We start from the raw sequence: 23,298 nt of genomic DNA, 5'->3' as shown, positions 1-23,298 counted from the left end.
TCAATATTCTGTAGTATTCTGATACTCCAGAATACTCCAGTATTCTGCCCCGGAGAATTCCATGGACTGTATAGTCCATGGGGTTACAAAGAGTCACACATGACTGAGCAACTTTCACTCCCTGGGTAGAGGTCGTGATGAGGAGATCCCCATATATTATCATCTAAAAGCTTTAATGTTTCATTTTTTCACATAAGATCTATGCTCGATCCACAGTTCATTTCTGGGTGAACTCTGAAACAATATAATTTAATTTTTATGTATGCATATGCAACCATCCTAGCAATATTTATTGATTTGATGATAGGTTTAGTCTGAGTCTGTCTTTTAGCCCTCTGTTCTGAAGTGAAGCCTCCAGCATGCATTTCTGGGTGAACTCTGAAACAATATAATTTAATTTTTATGTATGCATATGCAACCATCCTAGCAATATTTATTGATTTGATGATAGGTTTAGTCTGAGTCTGTCTTTTAGCCCTCTGTTCTGAAGTGAAGCCTCCAGCATGTATCAAAAATGACCAGATGTGGTTAGATGTGAAGGAAAAGAATTCTTAAATAATACCTAAAACAATAGGGCTCCCTTTTCTCTACACCCTATCCAGCATTTATTCTTTGTAGATTTTTTGATGATGGCCATTCTGACTGGTGTGAGGTGATACCTCATTGTAGTTTTGATTTGCATAGGGAGGGGACATATGCACACGAATTGCTGATTCAGGTTAATATATGACAGAAACCAACACAATATTGTAAAGCAATTATCCTCTGGTTAAAAATAAATACATTTTTAAAAATTAAGATCTAAAACAGACATTCATATCAAGAAAAAATATGAAGTGCTTTACTCCATAAAAATTAAGAAATTCTGTCTCTGGGAAAAATATCACAAGCATAAAGATGAACTAACTGTTCACAGGTGGTGACACTGAGTTCCAGTAAGTGAAATAAATTGCCTAAGTTTATACAGCTATTGAGAGACAAAGCAGGCTCTTGGGCGTTTGAGTTCCTTCCGAAGACTGTGAACTGTGATGGAGTTCTCTCTGGAATGGCCAGGTTGTAACACAGGCTTCATTGAATTTTTACCGTGTTTCTTTAGCATCCATTGCTTGCTAGAGGCCCAAGAAATGGCCTCATATTAAACTATGCATCACAGTCAGAGGACTATTCCCTAATTCCCCAGGAATTGGCTCAAGGCAATTTCAATATAAATCCCAGGATAGGCCTGATCACTGATTCCTGATGACAAATATGTTTCTATACTCTCACAGAGGCAATTTTTTTCGTTTTCAGTCAAGAAACACTAAGATCGAAATTCATTTAAATTCTATAAAGCTGACCCATTTTTATCACTGTAGACTGTACCTTACAGCATTCAAAATATGGAATCCTACTTCCTGCATTAACCTTCAGCAAATGCTACTTTCAGATCCCAGGGAACTCAAAGTCCAGAGCAAGAAATTATAGTCATTACAAATGCATTTCCACGCAGAGGTTGATCTTTAAAAGTCAGTGATTCTACATCCATAGTTAAATGGGGGAATGAAAAAAAGGAAGTCATGAGTTAGGTTTCTAACAGGGCAAGACTTGTACTCTTTGGGCACATTTGAAAATCATGTAACAATCTCAAACGTGTTAAACTGGTATCACCAGCTTTATTCCCAGAGACAACCCACGCATCACTGACAATGTATTCAGAGGAGCCCATCTGAGAGTGCCTTGGGCATCAGCCTCAAATCCCTAGACTTGACTACCTGAATTTGGTGAGAATGTTGCAAGGTTTTTTGTGAACCTGCAAGAAACAAATATCTTGATTATTAATCAATGCATGCCTCTCCTGAGAATACTCTGGATCAGATTTAACACAACGGTAATACCAGAATAAGAATGAAATTTATATTGAGTAGTCAAGAAGGAGTTAAGTAAAAGAATTTTTATTATAAAGCAACAGAAATGATGCTATTAGACTTTGGGGGGAAGTTTTAAAAGTCTGAATTTAGAAAGAAAAGCTATACTTTCTCTACAGCTTGGTAAACTATAAACCGCTATGCCAATGTTAGTGTCTCAAGGTGATCATTTTATTTCATTCACAGCTGGCACCAGAATTAGTTTTGGAGTTCCTCTTTCTTGACAAGATGGGCCCAGAATTACCCTCCTCTCTTTTCTGTGAAAGAAGTTAGACATCATGCCTTCCTCCACAATCTATTTGCCAGAGTATCTGGGTGTTTCCAGCAGTAGACTTGCATATATATATATATATACCGGAAGAGGAAAAGGCAGTCCATTCCAGTATTCTTGCCTGGAGAATCCCATGGACAGTGGAGCCTGGCGGGCTACAATCCATGGTGTCACAAAGAGTCGGACACGACTTAGCAACTACACACACACACACACACACACACACACACACACACACACACACATATATACATCCTTAGAATATACATCTTTCTCATTTGGAGTTGGACACTCAGGTTGTGGAATTTCATCACTGGGGTTTGGAGTTTAGACCAACAGTCGCATGATTGTCAGATGTGAGAAGCTGGGAACAACCAAAGCCGGATTGCAGAGGTACGTTAGGGTCCCTCAAACAGATTTACTGTGAGTCAGGAAGACCTGGCCGTGAAGGGCAAGCGTTCATTCTGGGCACCATAACACCAAAGTCACCCCGCCTGTTCATTCTAGCAGAGTGTGTCTAGGTTTCAAGGAATGAGCTGACTTGTGGGGCTAAGAAATGCTGCTGTGGGACATGCCTTGATTAAATGTGATACAGAAGGAAGGGAAAGTCCCCCTCATGGAAATATTGTAGCTTGGGAGGATCAGCGAAGAAACCCCATGGAGGCGTCCTCAGGAAAGATGGCAGAGTCCTGGGTTCTGACTGGACCACGACTCTCTGCTCTGACCTTCTGAAGGCACAGGCAGACGGCTGCATACACGACTGTCTCCCGCCGAACTTAAACACCTGAACAAACCCTTACAGCCTTCTGATAACCGCAGTCTGTGCAAACAGAAAACTCTTGATATCAATTATAGAACAAGTGTTTTCTAGAACTTCAACACTATCCAAAAATGAAAGTGCTTGTCCAGTATTAGATAGAGAGAGAAACAGAGAGAACAAACTCCCTTGTCCTCAGTAAATCTCAAACGTAAATCGAAAATCAATCCACAATAAAGGATTCCTGCGGTGCGATGGTGATCTGAGCTCCTCTTTTAGGGTTCATTTGTTTGCATTGTTACTGAACATCAGTGGTCAATGGCCGGGCGATGTGGTCTGATGCCAAGAAGTCATCCGTACTGATTTCAGAAGCCACAGTGGATGTGGCCTCCACGTATCAACCATTGTTCACGAGACCAGATCCGTTCTGATGTCTTGAGGTTTTAGAAATGTTGGGTTGATTTTTTAGCTTTACTTTTTACTAACACTTATTTTATTTAAAGTACTATTTGCAGATGGTTTTAAGCAGTTGATAGTTCTAAGAATCTTATGACAAAAACAATATTCCTGTCTCCTGATCTTCCACGTCTTTCTTTCCCCAGAGGAAACTTCACTCAACATTTCAAACATTTTCCTTTTATAGATATATATAATGATTCAATAATGTTACTCAATATTTATCCAACATTTCAGAGTTGAGAATTTTAGCACACTTGCATGCTCTTTGAGACTTCTCACATGGCACTAGTGGTAAAGAATCTACCTGTCAATGCAGGAGACACAAGAGATGCACGTTCAATCCCTGGGTTTGAAGATCCCCTGGAAATGGCACCCCACTCCAGTATTTCTGCCTGAAAAATTCCATGGGCAAAGGAGCCTGGCGGGCTAAAGTCCGCGGGGTCACAGAAAATCGGACATGATTGAACACCCATGACAACAATCATGCTCTTTAACCTTTCAACATAATCTTACTTAATTTTGAATTAACCCCACATTAGTATTTACAGTTATACATTACACATATGTAAGTATTTATAATCAATATGCATTGCAATTATATTTTCATTTCTATGCCATCTTTCGCTTTGCCTACAATTGCTGTACACATCTTTTTATGATTTTTTTCATTTTCTTTGAATATTTACTAAATCTTTTTGCATCCTTTGGCAGTTGTGCAAAACTCTCTCAAGATCATTTCTCCGTCCCATCAGATGCATCAGAAGATAATATAACCTGCAATAGGTCTTTTATTTTTATCTTTATTCATTGTGCTGGGCATTCATTGGGTTACATCATTCTAGACTTTAATAAATAAGACCCAACACACCCAAACAGATAAATAATACGTAATAAAATAAGTACACTTCAGTGATCATTGGAGACTGGAATCCAGGAGATTTTTCTTATTCTCACATCCCTTTTGACCTTCTTTTCTGCATTTTATTGAAGCCCCTGGGTTGTCTGTGTCTGTGTGGGCACCTGGCTGATTGATGGGTCTTAGTTTCAGCTTGCAGAATATTTGTGGCCACATTTATTGCAGCTCATGGGCTCAATAGTTGCCATGGCATGTGGGCTCTTAACTCTCCAACCAGGGATTGAAACCACTTGCTTTGCAAGGTGGATTCTTAAATACTGGCCCACCAGGGAAGTCTCTGGAACCTTTCTCAGGAAGCCACAGGAAGGCATATTTCAACAGAATGAGGAGGTGGGAACTGAGAAGGAAAAAAGACTTGGGTTCTAGGGAGCAGAAGATAGACCACAGAGGGAAATGGACTCACCAGTGACGACAAAGTGAACCCAAAGCCAACAGCAGCCAGGGTCACGCCCTGGAGTGACGGGAGGAGGCGGAGACAGACAGGAGAGTGAGTGGGGCTGATGGGTCTTCTGATGCAGGAATCCTTTATTGTGGATTGATATTTGGTTTACGTTTAGCCACCAGATGGGCATGAGTTCAGTTCAGTTCAGTTCAGTCGCTCAGTTGTGTCCGACTCTCCGCGACCCCATGAATCACAGCACGCCAGGCCTCCCTGTCCATCACCAACTCCCGGAGTACACTCAAACTCATGTCCACAGAGTCGGTGATGCCATCCAGCCATCTCATTCTCCGTCGTCCCCTTCTCCTCCCGCCCCCAACCTTTCCCAGCATCAGAGTCTTTTCCAGTGAGTCAGCTCGTCGCATGAGGTGGCCAAAGTATTGCAGTTTCAGCTTTAGCATCAGTCCCTCCAATGAATATCCAGGATTGATCTCCTTTAGAATGGACTGGTTGGATCTCCTTGCAGTATAAGGGACTCTCAAGAGTCTTCTCCAACACCACAGTTCAAAAGCATCGATTCTTCGGTGATCAGCCTTCTTCACAGTCCAACTCTCACATCCATACATGACGACGGGAAAAACCATTGCCTTGACTAGACGGACTTTTGTTGGCAAAGTAATGTCTCTGCTTTTTAATGTACTATCAAGGTTGGTCATAACTTTCCTTCCAAGGAGCAAGCGTCTTTTAATTTCATGGCTGCAATCAGCATCCGCAGTGATTTTGGAGCCCAAAAAAATGAAGTCTCACACTGTTTCCACTGTTTCCCCATCTATTTCCCATGAAGTGATGGGACCAGATGCCATGATCTTGGTTTTCTGAATGTTGAGCTTCAAGCCAACCTTTTCACTCTCCTCTTTCACTTTCATCAAGAGGCTTTTGAGTTCCTCTTCACTTTCTGCCATAAGGGTAGTGTCATCTGCATATCTGAGGTTATTGATATTTCTCCCAGCAATCTTGATTCCAGCTTGTGCTTCTTCCAGCCCAGCGTTCCTCATGATGTACTCTGCATAGAAGTTAAATAAGCAAGATGACAATATACAACCTTGACGTACACCTTTTCCTATTTGAAACCAGTCTGTTGTTCCATGTCCAGTTCTAACTGTTGCTTCCTGACCTGCATACAGGTTTCTCAAGAGGCAGGTCAGGTGGTCTGGGATTCCCATCTCTTTCAGAATGTTCCACAGTTTATTGTGATTGACACAGTCAAAGGCTTTGACATAGTCAATGAAGCAGAAAGGGGAGATAAATTTTGTTACATCATTCTAGAGACTGGTCTTTGGTTCTGGAAATATTTATTATATCATTCTGATAATTTTTCTGTTTATTCTCTCTGGAACTCTTCCTATCAGATATTGGACCAGTTGGATCAATCCTCTATTTTTCTTTCATTTCTCTTCAATGTGCATTTCTATTTTTTAGTCTAAAGTCTCAAAACTTTCTTAAACATTATATTTAGGCTTTTATATCTATATCTTTATATTTAGAAGTGTGCTTCTTTGTCATTCAAATACTTAAAGAACAGCATCCTCTTGCTCCATGAGTGAATCATCTTTTATCTTCTTTTCTGTTAAATATTTTTCAGCCTTCTATTTCTTCTGTATTCCTTTTTCTGTTTATTTGCTTTTGATTTAGCCTTTTTCATACATCACTCCTTGCATATCGGATGATCCTTCTTTGCCAAAACGCTGATTGGAATTTCCTAGGGCAGGCAGAGTTTTAGATGGGTGAACAAATGGAGAATGAACTGGACTTATTTTGGCTGTTCATTTTTAATTGATACAGGTGAATTTACAGCATTTTATTAGTTTCTGGTGTACAATATAGCAATACAATATTTTTATAGATTATGTTCCTTTTAAGTCATTACAAAATAATGGCTATTTTTCTCTGTGCTATGCAATATATCCTTGTTGCTTATTTATTCTGTACAACTTCAGACTATCCTTCAAAACTGCATTAATCAAAACATCTTGGTACTGGCACAAAAATAGTCACACAGATCAATAGTACAGAGCAGAGAGCTCAGAAGTAAATCTACACACTTATGGTGGGTCAGTTAATCTATGCCAAGTGAGGCAAGACTATAGAATGGAGAAAAGAGTCTCTTCAATAAGTGGTACTGGGAAAACTGAACAGTTGTATGTAAATATAGAAATTAGAACATTTCCTCACACCATATACAAAACAATAAATTCAAAATGGATTAAAGACTTAAATATCAGACCTGAAACCACAAAACTCCCAAAAGAGAACACAGGCAGCATACTTTTGATGTAAACTATAGCAGTATTATTAATATGTTTCCCTTAAGCTATGGTTTTTCCAGTGGTCATTTATGGATGTGAGAGTTGGACTATAAAGAAAGCTGAGAGCCAGAGAATTGATGCTTTTGAACTGTAGTATTGGAGAAGACCCTTGAGAGTCCCTTGGACTGCAAGGAGATCCAACCAGTCCATCCTAAAGGAGATCAGTCCTGGGTGTTCATTGGAGGGACCAATGTTGAAGTTGAAACTCTAATACTTTGGCCACCTGATGCGAAGAGCTGACTCACTGGAAAAGACCCTGATGCTGGGAAAGATTGAAGGCAGGAGGAGAAGGGGACGACAGAGGATGAGATGGCTGGATGGCATCACCGACACAATGGACATGGGTTTGGGTGGACTCCGGGAGTTGGTGATGGACAGGGAGGCCCGGAGTGCTGCGGTTCATGGGGTCGCAAAGAGTCAGACATGACTGAGAAACTGAAATGAACTGAAGGCAAAAAAAAAAAAAGGGCCAAAATAAATAAGCAGCACCTGTGTGTGTGTGTGTGTGTGTGTGTGTGTGTGTGTGCGCGTGTGCGCACGTGTACCTTTAATTGGGTCCAACTCTTTGTGACACCATGGACTGTAACCCACCAGGCTCTTCTATCTGCAGAATTTTCCAGGCAAGAATACTGGAGTAGGTTGCTATGTCCTTCTCCACGGGGTCTTCCTGACCCAGGCATCAAACCCACATCTCTTTCATGTCCTGCATAGGCAGGCAGGTTCTTTACTAGCTGTCTTTACCACAAGTGAGACTTAATTAAACTTAAAAAGCTTTTGCAAAGCAAAGAAAACCATCAACACAATGAAAAGGCATCCCACTGAATAGAAAAAAAGCTGAATTTATTTCTTGATGTTGTTCAGTCACTAAATTGAGTCCGACTCTTTGTGACTACAGCGAGTCAGCTTTTTGCATCAGGTGGCCAAATTATTGGAACTTCAGCTGCAGTATCAGTCCTTCCAATGAATATTCAGGGTTGATTTCCTTTTGGATTGACTGATTTGATCTCCTTGCTGTCCAAGGGAATTTATTTTCAGGAATCCCTAATTGCCAATATCGGTAGAGTTTTTTCCTTGAGGTATTTCAGCTTCTCCAGAGGAAGTTCCTCTTTCTCTTATCTGGAGAAGCATCACCCTGACTAGTTTGTCTTTGGGTGGAGGGGGCACAGGGAGGCTCACTGTCCAACATGCAGACCGTACTCAACACCCTTGTATCCTTCGGCTCCTCTCACCCACCATTCTCTGTGCCTGAGACTTGCATCTGGAACACTCTGCACCTGTGAGACTGCAGGCCATGTGGCTAGGGCTTCCTGTCCTCCAGTCTCTTCAAGGCTTCCTTGGCAAACCAACTCTTCCTCATTGCCTGCCTGCCACCCACACACACCATTATCTGAACTGTTTGATTATTTTCTAGTTTCATGGATGGTGAACTTTTGTGTTCTTTGTTTCTTTTTCCACTTGTACCTTGGGGTGATTTTTGAGAAAACAAGAGAGAAATAGGTTTATCGTGCCTTAAGGCATTGGGATTTTCATTTAGTTTTGTCTTTTGGAGGGCTTCTCTGGTGGCTCAGATGGTAAAGAATCTGCCTGCAATGCAAGAGACCTGGGTTGGGAAGATCCTCTGGAGAAGGAATTGGCTACCCACTCCTGTATTCTTACCTGAAGAATCCCCCTGGACAGAGGAGCCTGGCAGGCTACAGTCCACGGGGTTACAAAGTACCTATTTCAAGTCACTTTGAAATATATTTGACTGTTTTATGCCTCCTTGAAATACTGTTATTCCTCTTTCTCAGAACATACCTTTTTCACACCTTAATAAATTGATAGAAACATTGATCGTTTAATAATAATAATGAAATCACACATGCAATGTACTGTTTATTATCTGTTTTTTTTTGGCATCATTTCAGTTAAAGCCTATTTTTTCCCAACAATGGTGGAAAATCTCAAGAATAACTGCACCATTATCACAGTATTTTAATTTTTATTAAAACAAAAAAGTGACAATTAATTCTCAATTAAAATCTTCCCTGTGTGTGGAGTTGCATAAATTTCTGGCTGAAAGGAGAGAAGTTAGAAAACTTTATATTTCCTATGAAATGCTAAAATATGAATTATTATGTTGGGATTCCTGCAGCAAAGCTCAAAAATCTCCCTTTAACTTGCTACACTGCATCTTCTTCTCTTTTTCCTTTTACCTCTCTCTCTCAACAAGGATGTTTGATTTTTTTTTTTTTTGCTGAGTAATGTTGATCACCCAGCATTGTAGTTACATGAACTGGAGGCACATGGGAGATTTAAGATTGAAAATAATACATCCCCTCTGAAAAATGTGAATTGTAATCTGAAGTATAATCTCTGATTATACCTCAGACTTTCACATCAAACACATGATTAAAAACTCCTTGTTATTCTAAACATCTGAACAGAACACAAATCTGTCAAACTTAGATACTGTCAATCATTTGGTCACGATGTAATTCCAGGCTGGATTATGGGAGCTATTACCTGAATTCAGCAGTAGTCTTGCCTTTCAGATGACAAAAGACATAAAGAGCTGTGGGTCTGTCATGGTGGGAGTACTGTTTCAGAAATGGGTTATTTTCAGTAGTGCTGTGCGCTCAGTCACTCGGTCATGTCTGACTCTTTGCGACCCAATGGACTGTAGCCCGCCAGGCTCCTCTGTCCATGGGGATTCCCCAGGCAAGAATACTGGAGTGGGCAGCTTCTCCAAGGCCTTCTGGCACAGCCTTTCTGCAGTTGTTCATTTATTATGTAATGTTTTGACCTCAGAATTGCATTACTGACCTCAAAGATATTAAACTTATCTACTAACTAACCACAAAAATGTTTGACTCACAATCCATCCCTGAACCACTTCCCTCTTGTGTAATAATCTTCTTTTCTGAAGTGTAAGCTATGTTTTTTTTATCTTATGGGATTAATGGTAAGACTCTGAAGTCCTGCAGTGTATAGTAGTAAAAAGAAGAACTTGATCTTAACAGTTGTTCTTTTTTGTATTTAGTGTTAATAATAATACATGGGCTTCCCAGTGGCTCAGTGGTAAAGAATTTACCTGCCAAAGCAGGAGATGTGTGTTTGATCCCTGGGTTGGGAAGATCCCCTGGAGGAAGAAATGGCGACCATAGATCGCTACTGATTCCCCAGGCAGGTCTCAGAAAGTCACGGTGAAGGCTCAGAATCTCAGCCTCGCTGCCCAGCTGAGCCGCGGTGGTGCTGAAGGACCGCTGGAGCCACATGTCCTGGATGCCTCTCAGCTCTCACTCCAGGCCTAACTGACTAGCCCAGAGATCACCGGCCAATCATACAGAAATTCTGACTTCCCAGCGAAGAACAGTGTTGATGGCTAATGTTAGCTATCAAATCGGCAAGGACTCAGCACCAGGGACCTGGTCAAATGCCATTTGGAGGCTGCTGTGAAGGTGCTATGAGATGAGATTAGCACTGAACTCAGCAGACTCTGAGTAAAGCAGACTCCCTCCATCCTGTAGGTGGGCCTCATCCGGCAAGGTGAAGGCCTTAAGAGAAAAGGCCAATGTCCCCCATAGAAGAGGGAATTTCTGCCAGTAGGCAGCCTTCGGACTCAAGCTACCACATCGTCTTCCCTGTGTCCCCAGTTGGCCAGCTTGTCCTGCAGATTTTGAACTTAGAGACCTCACAAGTGTGAGAGCCAATTCCTTAACATAAATCTCTCTCTCTCTCTGTGTATACATCAAGAAGGGTGGGGGTCTGCGTCCCTGGAGACCCTTGACTCACACAGAGACAATGGTTTTCAGCTCTTTAGGCCTGGCTATGCCCTTAGCTGAGCTGCATCCGTCAGAATGCACTGTGCACTGTCTGCATAGTGCTGGGTTCGCTGTTTGCCCATAAAGCTTGCTCTAAACACTCAAACTTTGTTCCAGAGCCTTTATTTTCTCTTCAACCAAGGAAAGCTTAGACATTTTCTAATTTCATCTTGTCGCTTTTTTCTGAATGAACCACCCCTGCCCCCAGATTTGAGTCTGCTTGCCCAGGGCCACACTAGTAGGACTCAGAGCAGAGCTGAGACCCAGGCCTCTCACCCCAGCCCTGGACTCGTGGTGCCCACCCCCGACCCACACCCTTGATCCATCATGTCACAGGAGCTTTCATGCGCTCCTCACTCTGGTTAACTACACAAAGGCATCAGGCTAACCAGTGGATGTATTAGGGATCAATTTGCTAATCCTATTGGCTTATAGAGGCTCTTTAGAGACATGGGGGGAAAATCAGGTGATCTCTCCACTGCAGACATTACAAATTGAGTTATAATGAAATATGGATACTGTCTGAATTAGGTTGGTTTTCCAGCCCGAGGTTCTGATTTATGTAGAAGTGATTTATGAGAATGTGTCCCCAGGAAGAGTCAGTCAGGACTGGGGAAGGAGAAACCAGACCCTGAAGGAAGAGAAGCAGGCTGAGCCACAGGGCGATTTCAGGCAAAGTCCCTCTGAGACCACCACTGGCTCCGGCCAGAGAGACCCTGCAGTCAGTGTAGGTCACACCCGAGGCTGGTGCCCACAGAAGACGGGTCCACATCCATCACAACTGGTTGATAAGGGAGTAATTAGGCCCTCAGAGTCTTACAGAACTTTATATATGTGGCTGTCATCCTTCATAGAGCCACAAGTGGTGGCTGCTGGGAGTTCAAGTACAACAGAGGCTGGATGTCCACAAAAGTGGAAATGGCCTCCTGGTGGGGAGTATTGAGGGAAACCTTGCCCTCCAATAACTGGATCAGAGCTCATACACTGTCCCCAAAAATATAGAAAGTCCCCTGGCGGGGCCTTGACTCTCCTGACTGGAGGTATTCACACGAACGCTCAAAGGATGTGCCCACAGGAGAGAAGGACCACTGAGTGTGATGAAAGGAGAGCTAGGAAGCCAAGGCTGCCCCAGCTCCTCCAGCCTGACCCTGAGCCTCTGACGCACTGCTAAGGTCATGGCCGGGGCCCCGACGCCGACATGGAACCGTCTGCCTGATGACACTCACCTTCAGAATGACCAGTCAAGAGTCTGTTGATTCTCACCTCCTCTCCCCAAGCAACCTCTGAATTCTAACACAACCAAAGTGAGAGGATGTGTAAATCCACACAAACACTCATCCAGTTGTCTTTACAAGAGTATTTCTCATCAGAAGTAAGTAGGCATTCTCATTATAGCCATTCATCTGTGCACATGTGGTTTGTCAGCCCCTGAAAAGCGGGCTGCCACCTCTGCTGAGTGACACGGAACCCAGCCCCCAAGTTTCCTCTGAACAGCAATGGTGACATGACACCATCGGGGGCAGTTCAGGGAACTTCTCTTCTACTGGAGCTAATCAGGTCATCTGACGTGTTCTAGTTGGAGCTTGACCTGTGATAACCTTTTCTGAAGTTCAGGAACAATGCAGAAATCAGTATGGGAGTGAGGGAGCAATACGTCAGCCTCATCTGTGGCTGGAGTGGACAGTGATGCTCAGAACGCAGGTGGGGGCTCCTGCTCCGGGAATGCACCTGCCAGGTAAGGCGGACAGAGGCTGACAGGGTCAGCCTTGGGGGTGGGGGTGGGGATGGAGGGTCCACAGGTTGGAAAGGACAAGGCCTACAAGGTGCAGAGGGGCTGCTGGGAGAGGAGGACAGGGAGCCAGGCCAGGCAATTAAATCAGCAGTTGTCCGACGGGGAAAAGATGGGGAGGATGCAGACAAGATGCACTGAAAGGCCCACCTCAGTGCTTCCCAGAGATACATAAGAGATTCCTCTTTATGGTCCAAGACAGCACAGCGGAGGGAGAGGAGGAAAAACATGTACCCAGCATATGATCATGCCGTCTATCAAATTTCCCACATATACCAATTTCCAAAGAAAGTCTACCATACTATTTTTGTATTCAGTTCAGTACAGTTCAGTCACTCAGTCGTGTCCGACTCTTTGAAACTCCATGGACTGCAGCACACCAGACTTCCCTGTCTATCACCAACTCCTGGAACTTGCTCAGACTTATGTCCAATGAGTTGGTGATGTCATCCAACCACCTCATCCTCTGTCATCCCCTTCTCCTCCAGCCCTCAATCTTTCCCAGCATCAGGGTCTTTCCCAATGAGTCAGTTCTTTGCATCAGGTGGCCAAAGTATTAGAGTTTCAGCTTCAACATCAGTCCTTCCAATGAATACTCAGCACTGATTTCCTTTAGGATGGACTGGTTGGATCTCCTTGCTGTCCAAGAGACTCTCAAGAGTCTTCTCCAACACCACAGTTCAAAAGCATCAATTCTTTGATGCTCAGCTTTCTTTATAGTCCAACTCTCACATCCACACATGACTACTGGAAAAACCAAAGCTTTGACTAATTCTCATATTAGTGAGCTATTTTTTCTTGAATGATTCAGGAGAGAACTTATATCTGTGATGTCTCTTAAAGGCCTCCTAACTACCTGCAACAACGTCTAAGTTCTATAGTTCATCTTCATAGCTTTAACGGTTTTCAGAACTTTATAGTTCTAAATGTTTATCTACCTCTTTGTAGGTTCTGAAAGTTCTAGTCTTTACCCAAAATTGGCAATCCTCTAGGTAAAACTTAAAGTGTGGGTGGTGGGAGAACTCTCATTTTGAAAGTTAAAACTTGGCTTAAAAATCCTAATTAAGCATGCTTCTAATTCTTCGTAGTTCAGATAATAGCAGTTGAAAGTCTCACCTTTGTATTCCAATTGTGGCAGATTGGGCATCAATTTAGTTTAAGGTACAAATAATAGTCTGGAAATAAAGCTAAACATTCCACTGTTGCTCACATACCCAGGGATGCAGAAGAGGAAATTCAGACTCGTGTATAAACCAAAATAAGCAGGATAAGCCTAAAGAGACAAGAGAGACAAGTCTGCAACTATACAATGCAGTTACTACAATAGGTGGAAATAAAAACAACTGTAAAAAACATAAATAAAAAGATAGAAGGTTCAGCCTTACTTCATCTTTGGAAATGCTTCCCACAGGAAACAGTTCCTATCTTTCTAGACTTCTTATATCAGAGAGGAGCTGATATTGTAAGAGAAATCTGTTTTCATTCCAAGAAAAAAAAATCAAAATTCTATCAGGGTAATCCCTAACTTCTTAACTGGTGCCTGTCAAGGTAATTTCATTCATTCACTCACTCATTCATTCATTTATAACATCCTGTAAATTGTGCAAAGAAAGGATAAACTACAAACAAAGCAGGACATCTATTTTCTTTTCTTTTTTTTCATGTTGACAGTCTAGTATTTATTGACAAAAAAAAAAATCAACAAACACCCTAAAATGGCTGGTTTTGCAAACTACAGGAATTTAAAATGCAGGAGGAGGTACCTTTCAAAGCTCTGCTGCTGCTGCTAAGTCAATTCAGTCGTGTCCGACTCTGTGCGACCCCATAGACGGCAGCCCACCAGGCTCCCCCATCCCTGGAATTCTCCGGGCAAGAACACTGAAGTGGGTTGCCATTTCCTTCTCCAATGTGTGAAAGTGAAAAGTGAAAGTGAAGTCGCTCAGTCATGTCTGACTTGTAGCGACCCCATGGACTGCAGCCTACCAGGCTCCTCCGTCCATGGGATTTTCTAGGCAAGAGTACTGGAGTGGCTTGCCATTGCCTTCTCCGAAGACATTTATTTTCAAAGCAGGGCTAATCCCAAGAAAAATAATCAAACACAACAGGTTATCTTTGGCTCTGTCCCCCCATCCCCGTCTTGTCTTTCAAAATCAAGTTGTCCCTCACTCCACAGCCCACCCTGTGCTATTCATCTCTTTTATTAAAATGTGTTTTAGATGATATGATAGATTAATTCACCTTAAAGTCTTGCAAATTAAGACTGGGCAAGGAGTAAAGCATTAGCATAGTCAGGGTATTTGCATTCATAACAGAGGAAGAGCCTCAAGCAAAGTGGCATTTCAAGAAGCAGGGAGAACAGCAGAGATTTTCAAGAGAGAGACTCTCAGAAAAGCTGAGTACATAGTTTATAGACACGTACTGGATCCTGATGACACAAAGAATATTTATTAATGAAGCCTTTGTTGTTTAAACTGTAGAGCACAATGTTGTTGTTGTTCAGTTGCAAAGTCATGTCCGACCCTTTGAGACCCCATGGACTGCAGCGTGCTGGGCTACCCTGTCGTTCACCATCTCCCGGAGTTTGCTCAAACTCACTTCCACTGGTTCAGTAAAAAAGCTAAAGATCAAAAAATAACTGGATTCAAAGGATTCAAAAGGTTCTGCTGTTCTCCGTTAACGACCTTTCTTGGGGGAAACAGCACAACAAAACAACTTTCCACCTAGTAGCCACTGTAATTTATTCCTGGATGAGAAGAACATCTGCTGTAGATTATGTGCAGACATTTTTGTGATGTTAATTTGATTAGAAATAACCAAATGCATATAATAAGTTGAAGACTTGTTATTTCCATTTCAAACAGGGATATAATTCTATAAGAACCACTAAACAACAACAAAAAGACTTGTACTTACATGGACTCATTATAGACTCATTTGTAAAAATTGGGAAATGAAAAAGAGGATCCAGCAGATGAATTAGGGGGCACGACAGGGGAGGCAATTGTTGTCAACTTTAGAATAACTATCTCCTCTCCCCTTTAAAGTTTTAAACCCAATGACATAACAGCCTCTTGAAACGCTGTCTATCCATGCCAGTTTTTGAGTAATGTCCCTTTTAACCTTCGAAGGATTGATGGCTAACACGCTGATTTTTGGGGATAAATGTTAGGAAGTCTTGAGAAATTGCTTCACCTTGCACATGATGGCAATCCCAAGAGACCCACCTGGGTGCCAGGCAGTCAATCATGGCGTCCTTTCCCACCTGGCTGGATATATAGTGGCAGCTCTTGCACTCTCCCATCACCACCTGTTCTATTATTAATATTTGGGAGAATTGTATCAGAAGGATGTCAAGATTCACATTTTTTCAGGTGATTTAAGAGTTTATGGAATAAGTCACTAGAAAGAAAAAAATGATTGAAGTCTAATGCAATATTTTTGATAAGTTGCTGCTCTAAAACCTCACCCCAACTCAAGCAACATTAAGGCAAAGGAGTAGGAAGATGAGTAGGATTTAAAATTCAACCCACTTCAGATTCTTTGAGACACCAGGTTTCCCAGACTCTCTTTCCATTCTGGAATAACAAGAATCAACAGATGTAAAAATTGCCTTTATTACAAGAGAGCATTTAACTCAACCCATTAAATCATTTATGTTATCTGTTTGAATTACTTGACTATTCCAGATTGGATGAAAAAAAATCATCTCTCTGTTGATATGCTGGCCCCCTTTCCTTTCAGTTCAATAAATAAGAATCTCTGTGTCTTAAAAGTAACTATGAAAGTGAAAGTGTTAGTCTCTTAGTCCTGTCTGACTCTTTAGGACTCTATGGACTGAAGCCCACCAGGATCCTCTGTCCATGACATTTTCCAGGTAAGAATACTGCCGTGTATTGCCATTCCCTTCTCGTGGGGATCTTTCTGACCCAGGGATTGAACCTAGGTCTCCGGCATTGCAAACAGATTCTTTACCGTCTGAACCACCAGGGAAATCACCTCCTTTATATTGCATAAAGGTTATTAATTAATAAAGGTCATTCCAAGACTCCCTCTGAGCAAAAGGCTTGGGTACCCATATAACATTCTAAGCATGACACTCAGTTTCAACAAGCTTTAACATCAAATACCCCTCAGTGAATTCTCTTCTTCTCATACGTTACTCCCTGCCCTTTGGAGTGCATCCTTGACCCGTCTTTCTGTAAATGGCCCTCCTTCTCATTCTAGGGTCCACCTCAGACACCCATCCTGGATGGGACTTAGGTTTCTTCTGACGCACTCGATTTACCCGACATGGCAACATACACGTCATCATATGCACATTAGTTTCCAGTGCTGCAAGCATAAACTAGCACAAATTTACCAACAGATACCGAGTCTCTTCGGTTAGCAAAAAAGCTAATTTCACCAGTATTTGTCCTATACATTGAAATCTGTCCATTTTTCAATCAACAGCCTTAGTTGCCAATTCTTTCAGCTCCTTCGTGGACTTAGAGGTGACCTGTCCATTATTTAAAATAATATGTCCCAAAATGACACATATGCTTCCCACATCCAATAAAGTTCAACTCCTTATAAGCTTAGACTATGCCCTGTATTTCTTAATTGCTGACATGGGAGAATAGTGACGACAAAGGCATAAATCTGGAGGAATATCTGTACCTCACTGGCCGTGGTGGGGATTTGCCAGCTACAAATGCAGACCTGAGAATCTGGGGCATCACTTAAAAGAAATTGCCTCAAGGCCTTGGCTCCTAGACAATGTAGAAAAAATGAAAACAACCACTTGGCCAATCACTTCTTCTGTACCTCCACCTGAAATGCTGATGACACAGGAGCGGAAACTGAATAGATAGTTACCATCTAATTAAACAAGGAGAGTGTTCTGCTTGTGAGCGTCGTTATTATGCTGTGCTCATGAGACTCAGTCTTAAACCTTGCCAAGCGTTTCTCCTTCCCACACACGCTATTCAGGACAGGCACTGGGTAAAAAGAAGACTTCAGTTTTCATCCAGGAAATTCTACAAAATCCAGGAAAGTCTTTTCTCAGCCGCACCCACTGCCACATCGCTGATGTTATTGTTGTTCAGTCACTCAGTCGTGTCCGACTCTTTGTGACCACGGTCTGCTGCACGCCAGGCCTCCCTGTCCTTCACTGTCTCCCAGAGTTTGTTCAAACTATGTCCATTGACTCTGTGATGCTATCTAACCATCTTTTCCTTATCCTCCTGCCCTCAATCTATCCCAGCATAAGGGTCTGTTCTGGTGAGTCGGCTGTTTGCATCAGGTTGTAAAGTGGAATATCCCCTGCCATATCAGTTAACAAGGATGAAACCGCCTTCGGCAATTTCCAGCCTCCAAACGTGAATGAAGGCTCTCAAAAGGGAAAACAATATCTGTGATCCAGCAGATGTCTGCCATCCCCACATGGTGCTTGCTGAGGAGCTGGGTGGGGAGAGGGGGGTGTGAGAAATTAAACAAAAACAAAAACAACAGGATTCTGGCCCCAGATAGCTGAGATGCGCATGAAAGGAAGATTCAAATAATCCCAGGCTCCTGAATCTTCCCACAGAGAGAACACTGAATTCTTTAACTTGATATCTGGTTTTCCTTATTAACTGTAATATTTGATGTTCAGACTGCCTGCCCTTTGTTGCAAACTTGTGTATAGGCTGACTCCCTCTCCCGCCTTCTTGGAGCAGTCTCTAAGGGCTACCGGAGATGCTGTCTCCCAGGCTTGAAGTCCTAAGATTTTCCCACCGAATAAAACACTCTCTGCTTTCAGTTCAGTTCAGTTCATTTCAGTCGCTCAGTCGTGTCCAACTCCTTGTGAACACATGAATCACAGCGCACCTGGCCTCCCTGTCCATCACCAACTCCGGGAGTTCACTCAGACTCATGTCCATCGAGTCGGTGATGCCATCCAGCCATCTCATTCTCTGTCGTCCCCGTCTCCTCCCGCCCCCAACCTTTCCCAGCATCAGAGTCTTTTCCAGTGAGTCAACTCGTCACATGAGGTGGCAAAAGTACTGGAGTTTCAGCTTCAGCATCAGTCCTTCCAATGAACACCCAGGACTGATCTTTAGAATGGACTGGTTGTATCTCTTTGCAGTCCAAGGGACTCTCAAGAGTCTTCTCCAACACCACAGTTCAAAAGCATCAACTCTTCAGTGCACAGCTTTCTTCACAGTCCAACTCTCATCCATACATGACCACTGGAAAAACCATAGCCTTGACTAGACAGACCTTGGTTGGCAAAGTAATGTCTCTGCTTTTTAATATGCTATCTTGGTCATAACTTTCCTTCCAAGGAGTAAGCGTCTTTTAATTTCATGGCTGCAATCAGCATCTGCAGTGATTTTGGAGCCCAGAAAAATAAAGTCTGACACTGTTTCCACTGTTTCCCCATCTATTGGCTATGAAGTGATGGGACCAGATGCCATGATCTTAGTTTTCTGAATGTTGAGATTGAAGCCAACTTTTTCATTCTCTTCTTTCACTTCCATCAAGAGGCTTTTGAGTTCCTTTTCACTTTCTGCCATAAGGGTGGTGTCATCTGCATATTTGAGGTTACTGAAATTTCTCCCGGCAATCTTGATTCCAGTCTGTGCTTCTTCCAGCCCAGGGTTTCTCATGATGTACTCTGCATAGAAGTTAAATAAGCAGGGTGACAATATACTGCCTTGACATACTTCTTTTCCTATTTGGAACCAGTCTGTTGTTCCATGTCCAGTTCTAACTGTTGCTTTCTGACCTGCACACAGGTTTCTCAAGAGGCAGGTCAGGTAGTCTGGTATTCCCATCTCTTTCAGAATTTTCCACAGATTGTTGTGATCCACACAGTCAAAGGCTTTGGCATAGTCAATGAAGCAGAAATAGATGTTTTTCTGGAACTCTCTTGCTTTCTCCATGATCCAGCGGATGTTGGCAATTTGATCTCTGGTGCCTCTGCCTTTTCTCAAACCTGCTTGAACATCTAGAAGTTCACGGTTCATGTATTGCTGAAGCCTGGCTTGGAGAATTTTGAGCATAACTTTACTAGCATGTGAGATGAGTGCAATTGTGCGGTAGTTTGAGCATTCTTTGGCATTGCCTTTCTTTGAAATTGGAATGAAGGCTGACCTTTTCCAGTCCTATGGCCACTGCTGAGTTTTCCAAATTTGCTGACATATTGAGTGCAGCACTGCAATAGCATCATCTTTTAGGATTTGAAATAGCTCAACTGGAATTCCATCACCTCCCCTAGCTTTATTCGTAGTGATGCTTCCTAAGGCCATGACTTCACATTCTGGGATGTCTGGCTCTAAATGAATGATCACATCTTTGTGATTATCCGGGTCATGAAGATCTTTTTTGTACATTTCTTCTTCGTGTTTTTGCCACCTCTTCTTTATACAGTCTGCTCTGTTAGGTCCATACCATTTCTGTCCTTTATTGTGCCCATCTTTGCATGAAATGTTCCTTTGGTATCTAATTTTCTTGAAGAGATGTCTAGTCTTTCCTATTCTATTGTTTTCCTCTATTTCTTTGCATTGATCACCGAGGAAGACTTTCTTATCTCTCCTTGCTACTCTTTGGAACTCTGTATTCAGGAGGGTAAATCTTCCCTTTTTTCCTTTGCCTTTAGCTTCTCTTCTTTCCTCAGCTATTTGTAAGCCCTCCTCAGACAACCATTTCACCTTTTTGCATTTCTTTTTCTTGGGGATGGTCTTGATCACTGCCTCCTATACAATGTCATGAACCTCAGTTCATAGTTCTTTAGTGACTCTATCGGACTTAATCACTTGAATCTATTTGTCACTTCTACTGCATAATCATAAGGGATTTGATTTAGGTCATACCTGAATGGCTGCAAAGCATGTAATTAATTTGATTTCAGTCTTGACCATCTGGTGATGTCCATGTGTAGCGTCTTCTCTTATGTACATGAAAGCGGGTGTTTGCTATGACCAGTGCGTTCCCTTGGGAAAACTGTTAGCCTTTGCCCTGCTTCCTTCTGGACTCCATGGCCAAATTTGCCTGTTACTCCAGCTATCTCGTGACTTCCTACTTTTTCATTCCAGTCGCCTAAAATGAAAAGGATATCTTTTTTGGGTGTTCGTTCCAGAAGGTCTCGTAGGTCTTCATAGAATGTTCCATATCAGCTTCTTCAGCATTAATGGCATTCCTGGGAGTTGATATACTCCTTAATAAACAATAGGGAGTAGGAGAAAAAGGCATCTCCTGTAAAACCAGTGACTTGGGCGAGACACTTATGGGAGAACAAATCACATTTCATTAGGAGGATATATGGGAGATAGGGGAGTTTTGTGATAATGTCTGTTTGTCTCGTGCTTTTTCCAAAAAAAAAAAAAAACTCTTTTCCCAGACTTTTTCCAAAAAGCAAAGCTAAAATAGATTGGTAGATAGGTAAAGATAAGGTGAAAAGTCTTAGGCAAATCATATTTATCCATGACGAACTTTCTCCAATTTTAACACTGTCTCCAAAAGTAAATGAAAAATCAATTAAAATTGACTCAAATGCATTCCTTTCTGTAGTTGAATAATACAGAGCTTCTTTATCCATTCATCTGTTGACGGACATCTAGGTTGCTTCCATGTCCTAGCTACTGTAAGTAGTGCTGTAATGAACACTGGGGAACATGTGTCTTTGGTAATTTCTGTATGATGTAGGGAACCCAAAGCTGGTGCTTTGTGACAACCTAGAGGGGTGGAATGGGAAGGGAGGTGGGAGGGAGGTTCAACAGGGAGGGGTCATACGTACACCTATGGCCAATTCGAGTCAAAGTTTGACAGAAACCATCACAACATTGTAAAGTTCAGTTCAGTTCAGTTCAGTCGCTCAGTCGTGTCCGGCTCTCCGCGACCCCATGAATCACAGCACGCCAGGCCTCCCTGTCCATCACCAACTCCCGGAGTTCATTCAAACTCATGTCCATCGAGTCGGTGATGCCATCCAGCCATCTCATTCTCTGTCATCCCTTTCTCCTCCTGCCCCCAACCTTTCCTAGCATCAGAGTCTTTTCCAGTGAGTCAACTCGTCGCATGAGGTGGCCAAAGTATTGCAGTTTCAGCTTTAGCATCAGTCCTTCCAATGAACACCCAGGATTGATCTCCTTTAGAATGGACTGGTTGGATCTCCTTGTAGTCCAAGGGACTCTCAAGAGTCTTCTCCAACACCACAGTTCAAAAGCATCAATTCTTCAGCGATCACCTTTCTTCACAGTCCAACTCTCACATCCATACATGACCACGGAAAAACCATAGCCTTGAAGTAATTATCCTCTAATTAAAAATAAAAATTATAAAAAGTTAATTCATTTAAAAGGCAAAAATGCAGCAAAGCTTATTTCTCCCTGAGGAAAGGGCTATGAATCTGAGTTTAAAGTTACATATAGTAAGTTTATGACACTATTAACAATTGTAATACATCAAAACATTGACGGAAGCCGTAACAGCAGTATCTAAATCTTTAGGTCTATATAATGTGATAAAAACTGGAAAATACAAGAAGGCTACCAATCAACACCACTAAATATTAATGACAAGTCTGGTTGTTTGGGTGCTGTTTAAACAGCTGGTATTAGGGTTCAGTTTGAGTTTGTAAAGGGCGTCCCCGGTGGCTAAAATGGTAAAGAATCCACCTGCAATGCAGGTGACCTGGGTTTAACCCCAGAGTCTGGAATATCCCCTGGAAAAGGGAATGGCTCGCCACTCCAGTATTCTTGCCTGGAGAATGCCATGGACAGAGGAGCCTGGTGGGCTACCGTCCATGGGGTCGCACAGAGTCAGACATGGTTGACTAACACTATCACTTAGACTATGGGAACTCAACAGTGCTGATGTTTAAATCTGCTAAAAAGTAAGTTAAATGCAGAGAAACATCATTTAAAATGCTATATAAAATTTCATCATACGCATATAATACAAAAACATTTTCCTTTAAGAAAGATTTGCTCATCATGTTTAATGGGAAATAATGAAACGTCATGGAAACAGTCCAGTAGGGAAACTTTTACTATTTATCTTTCTAAATCATGTATTTTTCCTTCCAAATCTGTATATCTTGTTCTTCTGTTTACAAAACTGGGTCATCACACATTTGACCCAACTGTAGATCCTCAAGAAGACACTCTAAAGGCATCAGATGCAAACTGAGCATCAACTGAAAGAGAAGGAAAGAATTATACTTTTTAACTAAAATACTTGGGCTAATTAAGATTAGTAAAATAAAACAAAAAACAACAATACCCTGAGACCTTTCCTAGTATTCTGAAAAATGAAATCTATCTACAGATGACACAATACAAAATACTGATCACGATTACAATTTTATAATCAGCTCATGGTCGCATGTGGGGCTGCGTATCAGAGCTCCTGGTTTTCTCACTCTTCATTCATTCACTCAATAACTATGTGCAAAGGTTCTGTAACAAGCACTGGAATTACAAGATGAAGGTGACCCAGTCCACCCTGAAAAATGACATGCCCTAAACTGCAAAAACAGACAAACAGGCAATTTCCACAGAGAGACACAAATACAAAGATATAAAAGATGGCACAAGGAACGCCGGGAAGGGGTGGCCGGCTTTGTGTCAATACTGCCAGCTTTTTGGTGGAGGTGATATGTATGTAGCTGCCTGAAGGACAGGAGGAA

At 42.1% G+C, this 23,298-nt stretch overlaps 1 protein-coding gene across 1 annotated transcript in view; it reads right to left on the bottom strand.

Annotated features, from left to right (window-relative positions):
* Positions 1 to 5,061: 5,061 nt before the first annotated feature.
* LOC129538938 (ankyrin repeat domain-containing protein 26-like) overlaps positions 5,062 to 23,298 on the bottom strand; it is a 129,760-nt gene continuing 111,523 nt past the window's right edge. Inside the window, 1 exon segment of the mRNA XM_088827883.1 lies at positions 5,062 to 22,806. The gene's annotated coding sequence lies outside the window, so the exon portion shown is untranslated.

This window comes from Moschus berezovskii, chromosome 19 (genome assembly GCF_049115385.1).
Source record: "Moschus berezovskii isolate FMDL1 chromosome 19, NW_MosBer_1.0, whole genome shotgun sequence".
NCBI classification, from domain to species: domain Eukaryota; kingdom Metazoa; phylum Chordata; class Mammalia; order Artiodactyla; family Moschidae; genus Moschus; species Moschus berezovskii.
This window is presented reverse-complemented; position numbering and strand designations above follow the sequence as displayed.